The sequence below is a fragment of the Chrysoperla carnea genome, unplaced genomic scaffold (assembly GCF_905475395.1).
Source record: "Chrysoperla carnea unplaced genomic scaffold, inChrCarn1.1, whole genome shotgun sequence".
NCBI lineage: Eukaryota > Metazoa > Arthropoda > Insecta > Neuroptera > Chrysopidae > Chrysoperla > Chrysoperla carnea.
This window is the reverse complement of record NW_025408234.1, coordinates 2,018,959-2,033,301: the sequence shown is the minus strand read 5'-3', so window position 1 is coordinate 2,033,301 and position 14,343 is coordinate 2,018,959.

The window sequence follows — 14,343 nt, the reverse complement described above, 5'->3', positions numbered from 1 at the left end:
ATCAAAAAATGTCAAATTATGATCATTTTTGGCTTATTTAGACTGGGACCAATCATAAAAGACCTATATATATGCATATCGACTTACCTTGATCAAAATTTCACTCTTTTGTATAGTCCTGGCACTCTAGATTCGACATCGAAAATTTTCAAAAAATTAGTTTTTTATAAAAAAATGTCAAATTATGATCATTTTTGGCTTATTTAGACTGGGACCAATCATAAAAGACCTATATATATGCATATCGACTTACCTGGATCAAAATTTCACTCTTTTGTATAGTCCTGGCACTCTAGATTCGACATCGAAAATTTTCAAAAAATTTGTTTTTTATCAAAAAATGTCAAATTATGATCATTTTTGGCTTATTTAGACTGGGACCAATCATAAAAGACCTATATATATGCATATCGACTTACCTGGATCAAAATTTCACTCTTTTGTATAGTCCTGGCACTCTAGATTCGACATCGAAAATTTTCAAAAAATTTGTTTTTTATCAAAAAATGTCAAATTATGATCATTTTTGGCTTATTTAGACTGGGACCAATCATAAAAGACCTATATATATGCATATCGACTTACCTGGATCAAAATTCCACTCTTTTGTATAGTCCTGGCACTCTAGATTCGACATCGAAAATTTTCAAAAAATTTGTATTTCTCAAAAAATGTCAAATTATGATCATTTTTGGCTTATTTAGACTGGGACCAATCATATAAGACCTATATATATGCATATCGACTTATCTGGATCAAAATTTCACTCTTTTGTATAGTCCTGGCTCTCTAGATTCGACATCGAAAATTTTCAAAAAATTTGTTTTTTATCAAAAAATGTCAAATTATGATCATTTATGGCTTATTTAGACTGGGACCAATCATAAAAGACCTATATATATGCATATCGACTTACCTGGATCAAAATTTCACTCTTTTGTATAGTCCTGGCACTCTAGATTCGACATCGAAAATTTTCAAAAAATTTGTTTTTTATCAAAAAATGTCAAATTAAGATCATTTTTGGCTTATTTAGACTGGGACCAATCATAAAAGACCTATATATATGCATATCGACTTACCTGGATCAAAATTTCACTCTTTTGTATAGTCCTGGCACTCTAGATTCGACATCGAAAATTTTCAAAAAATTTGTTTTTTATCAAAAAATGTCAAATTATGATCATTTTTGGCTTATTTAGACTGGGACCAATCATAAAAGACCTATATATATGCATATCGACTTACCTGGATCAAAATTTCACTCTTTTGTATAGTCCTGGCACTCTAGATTCGACATCGAAAATTTTCAAAAAATTTGTTTTTTATAAAAAAATGTCAAATTATGATCATTTTTGGCTTATTTAGACTGGGACCAATCATAAAAGACCTATATATATGCATATCGACTTACCTGGATCAAAATTTCACTCTTTTGTATAGTCCTGGCACTCTAGAGACGACATCGAAAATTTTCAAAAAATTTGTTTTTATCAAAAAATGTCAAATTATGATCATTTTTGGCTTATTTAGACTGGGACCAATCATAAAAGACCTATATATGCATATCGACTTACCTGAATCAAAATTTCACTCTTTTGTATAGTCCTGGCACTCTAGATTCGACATCGAAAATTTTCAAAAAATTTGTTTTTTATCAAAAAATGTCAAATTATGATCATTTTTGGCTTATTTAGACTGAGACCAATCATAAAAGACCTATATATATGCATATCGACTTACCTGGATCAAAATTTCACTCTTTTGTATAGTCCTGGCACTCTAGATTCGACATCGAAAATTTTCAAAAAATTTGTATTTTATCAAAAAATGTCAAATTATGATCATTTTTGGCTTATTTAGACTGGGACCAATCATAAAAGACCTATATATATGCATATCGACTTACCTGGATCAAAATTTCACTCTTTTGTACAGTCCTGGCACTCTAGATTCGACATCGAAAATTTTCAAAAAATTTGTATTTTATCAAAAAATGTCAAATTATGATCATTTTTGGCTTGTTTAGACTGGGAACAATCATAACAGACCTATATATATGCATATCGACTTACCTGGATCAAAATTTCACTCTTTTGTATAGTCCTGGCACTCTAGATTCGACATCGAAAATTTTCAAAAAATTTGTTTTTTATCAAAAAATGTCAAATTATGATCATTTTTATCTTATTTAGACTGGGACCAATCATAAAAGACCTATATATGCATATCGACTTACGTGGATCAAAATTTCACTCTTTTGTATAGTAATGGCACTCTTGATTCGACTTCGAAAATTTTCAAAAAATTTGTATTTTATCAAAAAATGTCAAATTATGATCATTTTTGGCTTATTTAGACTGGGACCAATCATAAAAGACCTATATATGCATATAGACTTACCTGGATGAAAATTTCACTCTTTTGTATAGTAATGGCACTCTAGATTCGACTTCGAAAATTTTCAAAAATTTGTATTTTATCAAAAAATGTCAAATTATGATCATTTTTGGCTTATTTAGACTGGGACCAATCATAAAAGACCTATATATATGCATATCGACTTACCTGGATCAAAATTTCACTCTTTTGTATAGTCCTGGCTCTCTAGATTCGACATCGAAAATTTTCAAAAAATTTGTTTTTTATCAAAAAATGTCAAATTATGATCATTTTTGGCTTATTTAGACTGGGACCAATCATAAAAGATCTATATATATGCATATCGACTTACCTGGATCAAAATTTCACTCTTTTGTATAGTCCTGGCACTCTAGATTCGACATCGAAAATTTTCAAAAAATTAGTTTTTTATCAAAAAATGTCAAATTATGATCATTTTTGGCTTATTTAGACTGGGACCAATCATAAAAGACCTATATATATGCATATCGACTTACCTGGATCAAAATTTCACTCTTTTGTATAGTCCTGGCACTCTAGATTCGACATCGAAAATTTTCAAAAAATTTGTTTTTTATCAAAAAAATGTCAAATTATGATCATTTTTGGCTTATTTAGACTGGGACCAATCATAAAAGACCTATATATATGCATATCGACTTACCTGGATCAAAATTTCACTCTTTTGTATAGTCCTGGCACTCTAGATTCGACATCGAAAATTTTCAAAAAATTTGTTTTTTATCAAAAAATGTCAAATTATGATCATTTTTGGCTTATTAATTCGGGACCAATCATAAAAGACCTATATATATGCATATCGACTTACCTGGATCAAAATTTCACTCTTTTGTATAGTCCTGGCACTCTAGATTCGACATCGAAAATTTTCAAAAAATTTGTATTTTATCAAAAAATGTCAAATTATGATCATTTTTGGCTTATTTAGACTGGGACCAATCATAAAAGACCTATATATATGCATATTGACTTACCTGGATCAAAATTTCACTCTTTTGTATAGTCCTGGCACTCTAGATTCGACATCGAAAATTTTCAAAAAATTTGTATTTTATCAAAAAATGTCAAAGTATGATCATTTTTGGCTTATTTAGACTGGGACCAATCATAAAAGACCTAAATATATGCATATCGACTTACCTGGATCAAAATTTCACTCTTTTGTATAGTCCTGGCACTCTAGATTCGACATCGAAAATTTTCAAAAAATTTGTTTTTTATAAAAAAATGTCAAATTATGATCATTTTTGGCTTATTTAGACTGGGACCAATCATAAAAGACCTTTATATATGCATATCGACTTACCTGGATCAAAATTTCACTCTTTTGTATAGTCCTGGCACTCTAGATTCGACATCGAAAATTTTCAAAAAATTTGTTTTTTATCAAAAAATGTCAAATTATGATCATTTTTGGCTTATTTAGACTGGGACCAATCATAAAAGACCTATATATGCATATCGACTTACGTGGATCAAAATTTCACTCTTTTGTATAGTAATGGCACTCTAGATTCGACTTCGAAAATTTTCAAAAAATTTGTATTTTATCAAAAAATGTCAAATTATGATCATTTTTGGCTTATTTAGACTGGGACCAATCATAAAAGACCTATATATGCATATAGACTTACCTGGATGAAAATTTCACTCTTTTGTATAGTAATGGCACTCTAGATTCGACTTCGAAAATTTTCAAAAATTTGTATTTTATCAAAAAATGTCAAATTATGATCATTTTTGGCTTATTTAGACTGGGACCAATCATAAAAGACCTATATATATGCATATCGACTTACCTGGATCAAAATTTCACTCTTTTGTATAGTCCTGGCTCTCTAGATTCGACATCGAAAATTTTCAAAAAATTTGTTTTTTATCAAAAAATGTCAAATTATGATCATTTTTGGCTTATTTAGACTGGGACCAGTCATAAAAGACCTATATATATGCATATCGACTTACCTGGATCAAAATTTCACTCTTTTGTATAGTCCTGGCACTCTAGATTCGACATCGAAAATTTTCAAAAAATTAGTTTTTTATCAAAAAATGTCAAATTATGATCATTTTTGGCTTATTTAGACTGGGACCAATCATAAAAGACCTATATATATGCATATCGACTTACCTGGATCAAAATTTCACTCTTTTGTATAGTCCTGGCACTCTAGATTCGACATCGAAAATTTTCAAAAAATTTGTTTTTTATCAAAAAATGTCAAATTATGATCATTTTTGGCTTATTTAGACTGGGACCAATCATAAAAGACCTATATATATGCATATCGACTTACCTGGATCAAAATTTCACTCTTTTGTATAGTCCTGGCACTCTAGATTCGACATCGAAAATTTTCAAAAAATTTGTTTTTTATCAAAAAATGTCAAATTATGATCATTTTTGGCTTATTTAGACTGGGACCAATCATAAAAGACCTATATATATGCATATCGACTTACCTGGATCAAAATTTCACTCTTTTGTATAGTCCTGGCTCTCTAGATTCGACATCGAAAATTTTCAAAAATTTTGTTTTTTATCAAAAAATGTCAAATTATGATCATTTTTGGCTTATTTAGACTGGGACCAATCATAAAAGACCTATATATATGCATATCGACTTACCTGGATCAAAATTTCACTCTTTTGTATAGTCCTGGCACTCTAGATTCGACATCGAAAATTTTCAAAAAATTAGTTTTTTATCAAAAAATGTCCAATTATGATCATTTTTGGCTTATTTAGACTGGGACCAATCATAAAAGACCTATATATATGCATATCGACTTACCTGGATCAAAATTTCACTCTTTTGTATAGTCCTGGCACTCTAGATTCGACATAGAAAATTTTCAAAAAATTTGTTTTTTATCAAAAAATGTCAAATTATGATCATCATTGGCTTATTAAGTCTGGGACCAATCATAAAAGACCTATATATATGCATATCGACCTACCTGGATCAAAATTTCACTCTTTTGTATAGTCCTGGCACTCTAGATTCGACATCAAAAATTTTCAAAAAATTTGTATTTTATCAAAAAATGTCAAATTATGATTATTTTTGGCTTATTTAGACTGGGACCAATCATTAAAAACCTATATATATGCATATCGACTTACCTGGATCAAAATTTCACTCTTTTGTATAGTCCTGGCACTCTAGATTCGACATCGAAAATTTTCAAAAAATTTGTATTTTATCAAAAAATGTCAAATTATGATCATTTTTGGCTTATTTAGACTGGGACCAATCATAAAAGACCTATATATATGCATATCGACTTACCTGGATCAAAATTTCACTCTTTTGTATAGTCCTGGCACTCTAGATTCGACATCGAAAATTTTCAAAAAATTAGTTTTTTATAAAAAAATGTCAAATTATGATCATTTTTGGCTTATTTAGACTGGGACCAATCATAAAAGACCTATATATATGCATATCGACTTACCTGGATCAAAATTTCACTCTTTTGTATAGTCCTGGCACTTTAGATTCGACATCGAAAATTTTCAAAAAATTTGTTTTTTATCAAAAAATGTCAAATTATGATCATTTTTGGCTTATTTAGACTGGGACCAATCATAAAAGACCTATATATATGCATATCGACTTACCTGGATCAAAATTTCACTCTTTTGTATAGTCCTGGCACTCTAGATTCGACATCGAAAATTTTCAAAAAATTTGTTTTTTATCAAAAAATGTCAAATTATGATCATTTTTGGCTTATTTAGACTGGGACCAATCATAAAAGACCTATATATATGCATATCGACTTACCTGGATCAAAATTCCACTCTTTTGTATAGTCCTGGCACTCTAGATTCGACATCGAAAATTTTCAAAAAATTTGTATTTCTCAAAAAATGTCAAATTATGATCATTTTTGGCTTGTTTAGACTGGGAACAATCATAACAGACCTATATATATGCATATCGACTTACCTGGATCAAAATTTCACTCTTTTGTATAGTCCTGGCACTCTAGATTCGACATCGAAAATTTTCAAAAAATTTGTTTTTTATCAAAAAATGTCAAATTATGATCATTTTTGGCTTATTTAGACTGGGACCAATCATAAAAGACCTATATATATGCATATCGACTACCTGGATCAAAATTTCTCTCTTTTGTATAGTCCTGGCACTCTAGATTCGACATCGAAAATTTTCAAAAAATTTGTATTTTATCAAAAAATGTCAAATTATGATCATTTTTGGCTTATTTAGACTGGGACCAATCATAAAAGACCTATATATAGGCATAGCGACTTACCTGGATCAAAATTTCACTCTTTTGTATAGTCCTGGCACTCTAGATTCGACATCAAAAATTTTCAAAAAATTTGTTTTTTATCAAAAAATGTCAAATTATGATCATTTTTGGCTTATTTAGACTGGGACCAATCATAAAAGACCTATATATATGCATATCGACTTACCTGGATCAAAATTTCTCTCTTTTGTATAGTCCTGGCACTCTAGATTCGACATCGAAAATTTTCAAAAAATTTGTTTTTTATCAAAAAATGTCAAATTATGATCATTTTTGGCTTATTTAGACTGGGACCAATCATAAAAGACCTATATATATGCATATCGACTTACCTGGATCAAAATTTCACTCTTTTGTATAGTCCTGGCACTCTAGATTCGACATCAAAAATTTTCAAAAAATTTGTATTTTATCAAAAAATGTCAAATTATGATTATTTTTGGCTTATTTAGACTGGGACCAATCATAAAAGACCTATATATATGCATATCGACTTACCTGGATCAAAATTTCACTCTTTTGTATAGTCCTGGCACTCTAGATTCGACATCGAAAATTTTCAAAAAATTAGTTTTTTATCAAAAAATGTCAAATTATGATCATTTTTGGCTTATTTAGACTGGGACCAATCATAAAAGACCTATATATATGCATATCGACTTACCTGGATCAAAATTTCACTCTTTTGTATAGTCCTGGCACTCTAGATTCGACATCGAAAATTTTCAAAAAATTTGTTTTTTATCAAAAAATGTCAAATTATGATTATTTTTGGCTTATTTAGACTGGGACCAATCATAAAAGACCTATATATATGCAGCTCGACTTACCTGGATCAAAATTTCACTCTTTTGTATAGTCCTGGCACTCTAGATTCGACATCGAAAATTTTCAAAAAATTTGTATTTTATCAAAAAATGTCAAAGTATGATCATTTTTGGCTTATTTAGACTGGGACCAATCATAAAAGACCTAAATATATGCATATCGACTTACCTGGATCAAAATTTCACTCTTTTGTATAGTCCTGGCACTCTAGATTCGACATCGAAAATTTTCAAAAAATTTGTATTTTATCAAAAAATGTCAAAGTATGATCATTTTTGGCTTATTTAGACTGGGACCAATCATAAAAGACCTAAATATATGCATATCGACTTACCTGGATCAAAATTTCACTCTTTTGTATAGTCCTGGCACTCTAGATTCGACATCGAAAATTTTCAAAAAATTTGTTTTTTATAAAAAAATGTCAAATTATGATCATTTTTGGCTTATTTAGACTGGGACCAATCATAAAAGACCTTTATATATGCATATCGACTTACCTGGATCAAAATTTCACTCTTTTGTATAGTCCTGGCACTCTAGATTCGACATCGAAAATTTTCAAAAAATTTGTTTTTTATCAAAAAATGTCAAATTATGATCATTTTTGGCTTATTTAGACTGGGACCAATCATAAAAGACCTATATATGCATATCGACTTACGTGGATCAAAATTTCACTCTTTTGTATAGTAATGGCACTCTAGATTCGACTTCGAAAATTTTCAAAAAATTTGTATTTTATCAAAAAATGTCAAATTATGATCATTTTTGGCTTATTTAGACTGGGACCAATCATAAAAGACCTATATATGCATATAGACTTACCTGGATGAAAATTTCACTCTTTTGTATAGTAATGGCACTCTAGATTCGACTTCGAAAATTTTCAAAAATTTGTATTTTATCAAAAAATGTCAAATTATGATCATTTTTGGCTTATTTAGACTGGGACCAATCATAAAAGACCTATATATATGCATATCGACTTACCTGGATCAAAATTTCACTCTTTTGTATAGTCCTGGCACTCTAGATTCGACATCGAAAATTTTCAAAAAATTTGTATTTTATCAAAAAATGTCAAAGTATGATCATTTTTGGCTTATTTAGACTGGGACCAATCATAAAAGACCTAAATATATGCATATCGACTTACCTGGATCAAAATTTCACTCTTTTGTATAGTCCTGGCACTCTAGATTCGACATCGAAAATTTTCAAAAAATTTGTTTTTTATAAAAAAATGTCAAATTATGATCATTTTTGGCTTATTTAGACTGGGACCAATCATAAAAGACCTTTATATATGCATATCGACTTACCTGGATCAAAATTTCACTCTTTTGTATAGTCCTGGCACTCTAGATTCGACATCGAAAATTTTCAAAAAATTTGTTTTTTATCAAAAAATGTCAAATTATGATCATTTTTGGCTTATTTAGACTGGGACCAATCATAAAAGATATATATATGCATATCGACTTACGTGGATCAAAATTTCACTCTTTTGTATAGTAATGGCACTCTAGATTCGACTTCGAAAATTTTCAAAAAATTTGTATTTTATCAAAAAATGTCAAATTATGATCATTTTTGGCTTATTTAGACTGGGACCAATCATAAAAGACCTATATATGCATATAGACTTACCTGGATGAAAATTTCACTCTTTTGTATAGTAATGGCACTCTAGATTCGACTTCGAAAATTTTCAAAAATTTGTATTTTATCAAAAAATGTCAAATTATGATCATTTTTGGCTTATTTAGACTGGGACCAATCATAAAAGACCTATATATATGCATATCGACTTACCTGGATCAAAATTTCACTCTTTTGTATAGTCCTGGCTCTCTAGATTCGACATCGAAAATTTTCAAAAAATTTGTTTTTTATCAAAAAATGTCAAATTATGATCATTTTTGGCTTATTTAGACTGGGACCAGTCATAAAAGACCTATATATATGCATATCGACTTACCTGGATCAAAATTTCACTCTTTTGTATAGTCCTGGCACTCTAGATTCGACATCGAAAATTTTCAAAAAATTAGTTTTTTATCAAAAAATGTCAAATTATGATCATTTTTGGCTTATTTAGACTGGGACCAATCATAAAAGACCTATATATATGCATATCGACTTACCTGGATCAAAATTTCACTCTTTTGTATTGTCCTGGCACTCTAGATTCGACATCGAAAATTTTCAAAAAATTTGTTTTTTATCAAAAAATGTCAAATTTTGATCATTTTCGGCTTATTTAGACTGGGACCAATCATAAAAGACCTATATATATGCATATCGACTTGCCTGGATCAAAATTTCACTCTTTTGTATAGTCCTGGCACTCTAGATTCGACATCGAAAATTTTCAAAAAATTTGTATTTTTATCAAAAAATGTCAAATTATGATCATTTTTGGCTTATTTAGACTGGGACCAATCATAAAAGACCTATATATATGCATATCGACTTACCTGGATCAAAATTTCACTCTTTTGTATAGTCCTGGCACTCTAGATTCGACATCGAAAATTTTCAAAAAATTTGTTTTTTATCAAAAAATGTCAAATTATGATCATTTTTGGCTTATTTAGACTGGGACCAATCATAAAAGACCTATATATGCATATCGACTTACGTGGATCAAAATTTCACTCTTTTGTATAGTAATGGCACTCTAGATTCGACTTCGAAAATTTTCAAAAAATTTGTATTTTATCAAAAAATGTCAAATTATGATCATTTTTGGCTTATTTAGACTGGGACCAATCATAAAAGACCTATATATGCATATAGACTTACCTGGATGAAAATTTCACTCTTTTGTATAGTAATGGCACTCTAGATTCGACTTCGAAAATTTTCAAAAATTTGTATTTTATCAAAAAATGTCAAATTATGATCATTTTTGGCTTATTTAGACTGGGACCAATCATAAAAGACCTATATATATGCATATCGACTTACCTGGATCAAAATTTCACTCTTTTGTATAGTCCTGGCACTCTAGATTCGACATCGAAAATTTTCAAAAAATTTGTATTTTATCAAAAAATGTCAAAGTATGATCATTTTTGGCTTATTTAGACTGGGACCAATCATAAAAGACCTAAATATATGCATATCGACTTACCTGGATCAAAATTTCACTCTTTTGTATAGTCCTGGCACTCTAGATTCGACATCGAAAATTTTCAAAAAATTTGTTTTTTATAAAAAAATGTCAAATTATGATCATTTTTGGCTTATTTAGACTGGGACCAATCATAAAAGACCTATATATATGCATATCGACTTACCTGGATCAAAATTTCACTCTTTTGTATAGTCCTGGCACTCTAGATTCGACATCGAAAATTTTCAAAAAATTTGTTTTTTATCAAAAAATGTCAAATTATGATCATTTTTGGCTTATTTAGACTGGGACCAATCATAAAAGACCTATATATGCATATCGACTTACGTGGATCAAAATTTCACTCTTTTGTATAGTAATGGCACTCTAGATTCGACTTCGAAAATTTTCAAAAAATTTGTATTTTATCAAAAAATGTCAAATTATGATCATTTTTGGCTTATTTAGACTGGGACCAATCATAAAAGACCTATATATGCATATAGACTTACCTGGATGAAAATTTCACTCTTTTGTATAGTAATGGCACTCTAGATTCGACTTCGAAAATTTTCAAAAATTTGTATTTTATCAAAAAATGTCAAATTATGATCATTTTTGGCTTATTTAGACTGGGACCAATCATAAAAGACCTATATATATGCATATCGACTTACCTGGATCAAAATTTCACTCTTTTGTATAGTCCTGGCTCTCTAGATTCGACATCGAAAATTTTCAAAAAATTTGTTTTTTATCAAAAAATGTCAAATTATGATCATTTTTGGCTTATTTAGACTGGGACCAGTCATAAAAGACCTATATATATGCATATCGACTTACCTGGATCAAAATTTCACTCTTTTGTATAGTCCTGGCACTCTAGATTCGACATCGAAAATTTTCAAAAAATTAGTTTTTTATCAAAAAATGTCAAATTATGATCATTTTTGGCTTATTTAGACTGGGACCAATCATAAAAGACCTATATATATGCATATCGACTTACCTGGATCAAAATTTCACTCTTTTGTATAGTCCTGGCACTCTAGATTCGACATCGAAAATTTTCAAAAAATTTGTTTTTTATCAAAAAATGTCAAATTATGATCATTTTTGGCTTATTTAGACTGGGACCAATCATAAAAGACCTATATATATGCATATCGACTTACCTGGATCAAAATTTCACTCTTTTGTATAGTCCTGGCACTCTAGATTCGACATCGAAAATTTTCAAAAAATTTGTTTTTTATCAAAAAATGTCAAATTATGATCATTTTTGGCTTATTTAGACTGGGACTAATCATAAAAGACCTATATATATGCATATCGACTTACCTGGATCAAAATTTCACTCTTTTGTATAGTCCTGGCACTCTAGATTCGACATCGAAAATTTTCAAAAAATTTGTATTTTATCAAAAAATGTCAAATTATGATCATTTTTGGCTTATTTAGACTGGGACCAATCATAAAAGACCTATATATATGCATATTGACTTACCTGGATCAAAATTTCACTCTTTTGTATAGTCCTGGCACTCTAGATTCGACATCGAAAATTTTCAAAAAATTTGTATTTTATCAAAAAATGTCAAAGTATGATCATTTTTGGCTTATTTAGACTGGGACCAATCATAAAAGACCTAAATATATGCATATCGACTTACCTGGATCAAAATTTCACTCTTTTGTATAGTCCTGGCACTCTAGATTCGACATCGAAAATTTTCAAAAAATTTGTTTTTTATCAAAAAATGTCAAATTATGATCATTTTTGGCTTATTTAGACTGGGACCAATCATAAAAGACCTATATATATGCATATCGACTTACCTGGATCAAAATTTCACTCTTTTGTATAGTCCTGGCTCTCTAGATTCGACATCGAAAATTTTCAAAAATTTTGTTTTTTATCAAAAAATGTCAAATTATGATCATTTTTGGCTTATTTAGACTGGGGCCAATCATAAAAGACCTATATATATGCATATCGACTTACCTGGATCAAAATTTCACTCTTTTGTATAGTCCTGGCACTCTAGATTCGACATCGAAAATTTTCAAAAAATTAGTTTTTTATCAAAAAATGTCCAATTATGATCATTTTTGGCTTATTTAGACTGGGACCAATCATAAAAGACCTATATATATGCATATCGACTTACCTGGATCAAAATTTCACTCTTTTGTATAGTCCTGGCACTCTAGATTCGACATCGAAAATTTTCAAAAAATTTGTTTTTTATCAAAAAATGTCAAATTATGATCATTTTTGGCTTATTTAGACTGGGACCAATCATAAAAGACCTATATATATGCATATCGACTTACCTGGATCAAAATTTCACTCTTTTGTATAGTCCTGGCACTCTAGATTCGACATCGAAAATTTTCAAAAAATTTGTATTTTATCAAAAAATGTCAAATTATGATCATTTTTGGCTTATTTAGACTGGGACCAATCATAAAAGATCTATATATATGCATATCGACTTACCTGGATCAAAATTCCACTCTTTTGTATAGTCCTGGCTATCTAGATTCGACATCGAAAATTTTCAAAAAATTTGTATTTTATCAAAAAATGTCAAATTATGATCATTTTTGGCTTATTTAGACTGGGACCAATCATAAAAGACCTATATATATGCATATCGACTTACCTGGATCAATATTTCACTCTTTTGTATAGTCCTGGCACTCTAGATTCGACATCGAAAATTTTCAAAAAATTTGTTTTTTCTCAAAAAATGTCAAATTATGATCATTTTTGGCTTATTTAGACTGGGACCAATCATAAAAGACCTATATATATGCATATCGACTTACCTGGATCAAAATTTCACTCTTTTGTATAGTCCTGGCACTCTAGATTCGACATCGAAAATTTTCAAAAAATTTGTATTTTATCAAAAAATGTCAAATTATGATCATTTTTGGCTTATTTAGACTGGGACCAATCATAAAAGACCTATATATATGCATATCGACTTACCTGGATCAAAATTTCACTCTTTTGTATAGTCCTGGCACTCTAGATTCGACATCGAAAATTTTCAAAAAATTTGTTTTTTATCAAAAGATGTCAAATTATGATCATTTTTGGCTTATTTAGACTGGGACCAATCATAAAAGACCTATATATATGCATATCGACTTACCTGGATCAAAATTTCACTCTTTTGTATAGTCCTGGCACTTTAGATTCGACATCGAAAATTTTCAAAAAATTTGTATTTTATCAAAAAATGTCAAATTATGATCATTTTTGGCTTATTTAGACTGGGACCAATCATAAAAGACCTATTTATATGCATATCGACTTACCTGGATCAAAATTTCACTCTTTTGTATAGTCCTGGCACTCTAGATTCGACATCGAAAATTTTCAAAAAATTTGTTTTTTATCAAAAAATGTCAAATTATGATCATTTTTGGCTTATTTAGACTGGGACCAATCATAAAAGACCTATATATATGCATATCGACTTACCTGGATCAAAATTTCTCTCTTTTGTATAGTCCTGGCACTCTAGATTCGACATCGAAAATTTTCAAAAAATTTGTATTTTATCAAAAAATGTCAAATTATGATCATTTTTGGCTTATTTAGACTGGGACCAATCATAAAAGACCTATATATAGGCATAGCGACTTACCTGGATCAAAATTTC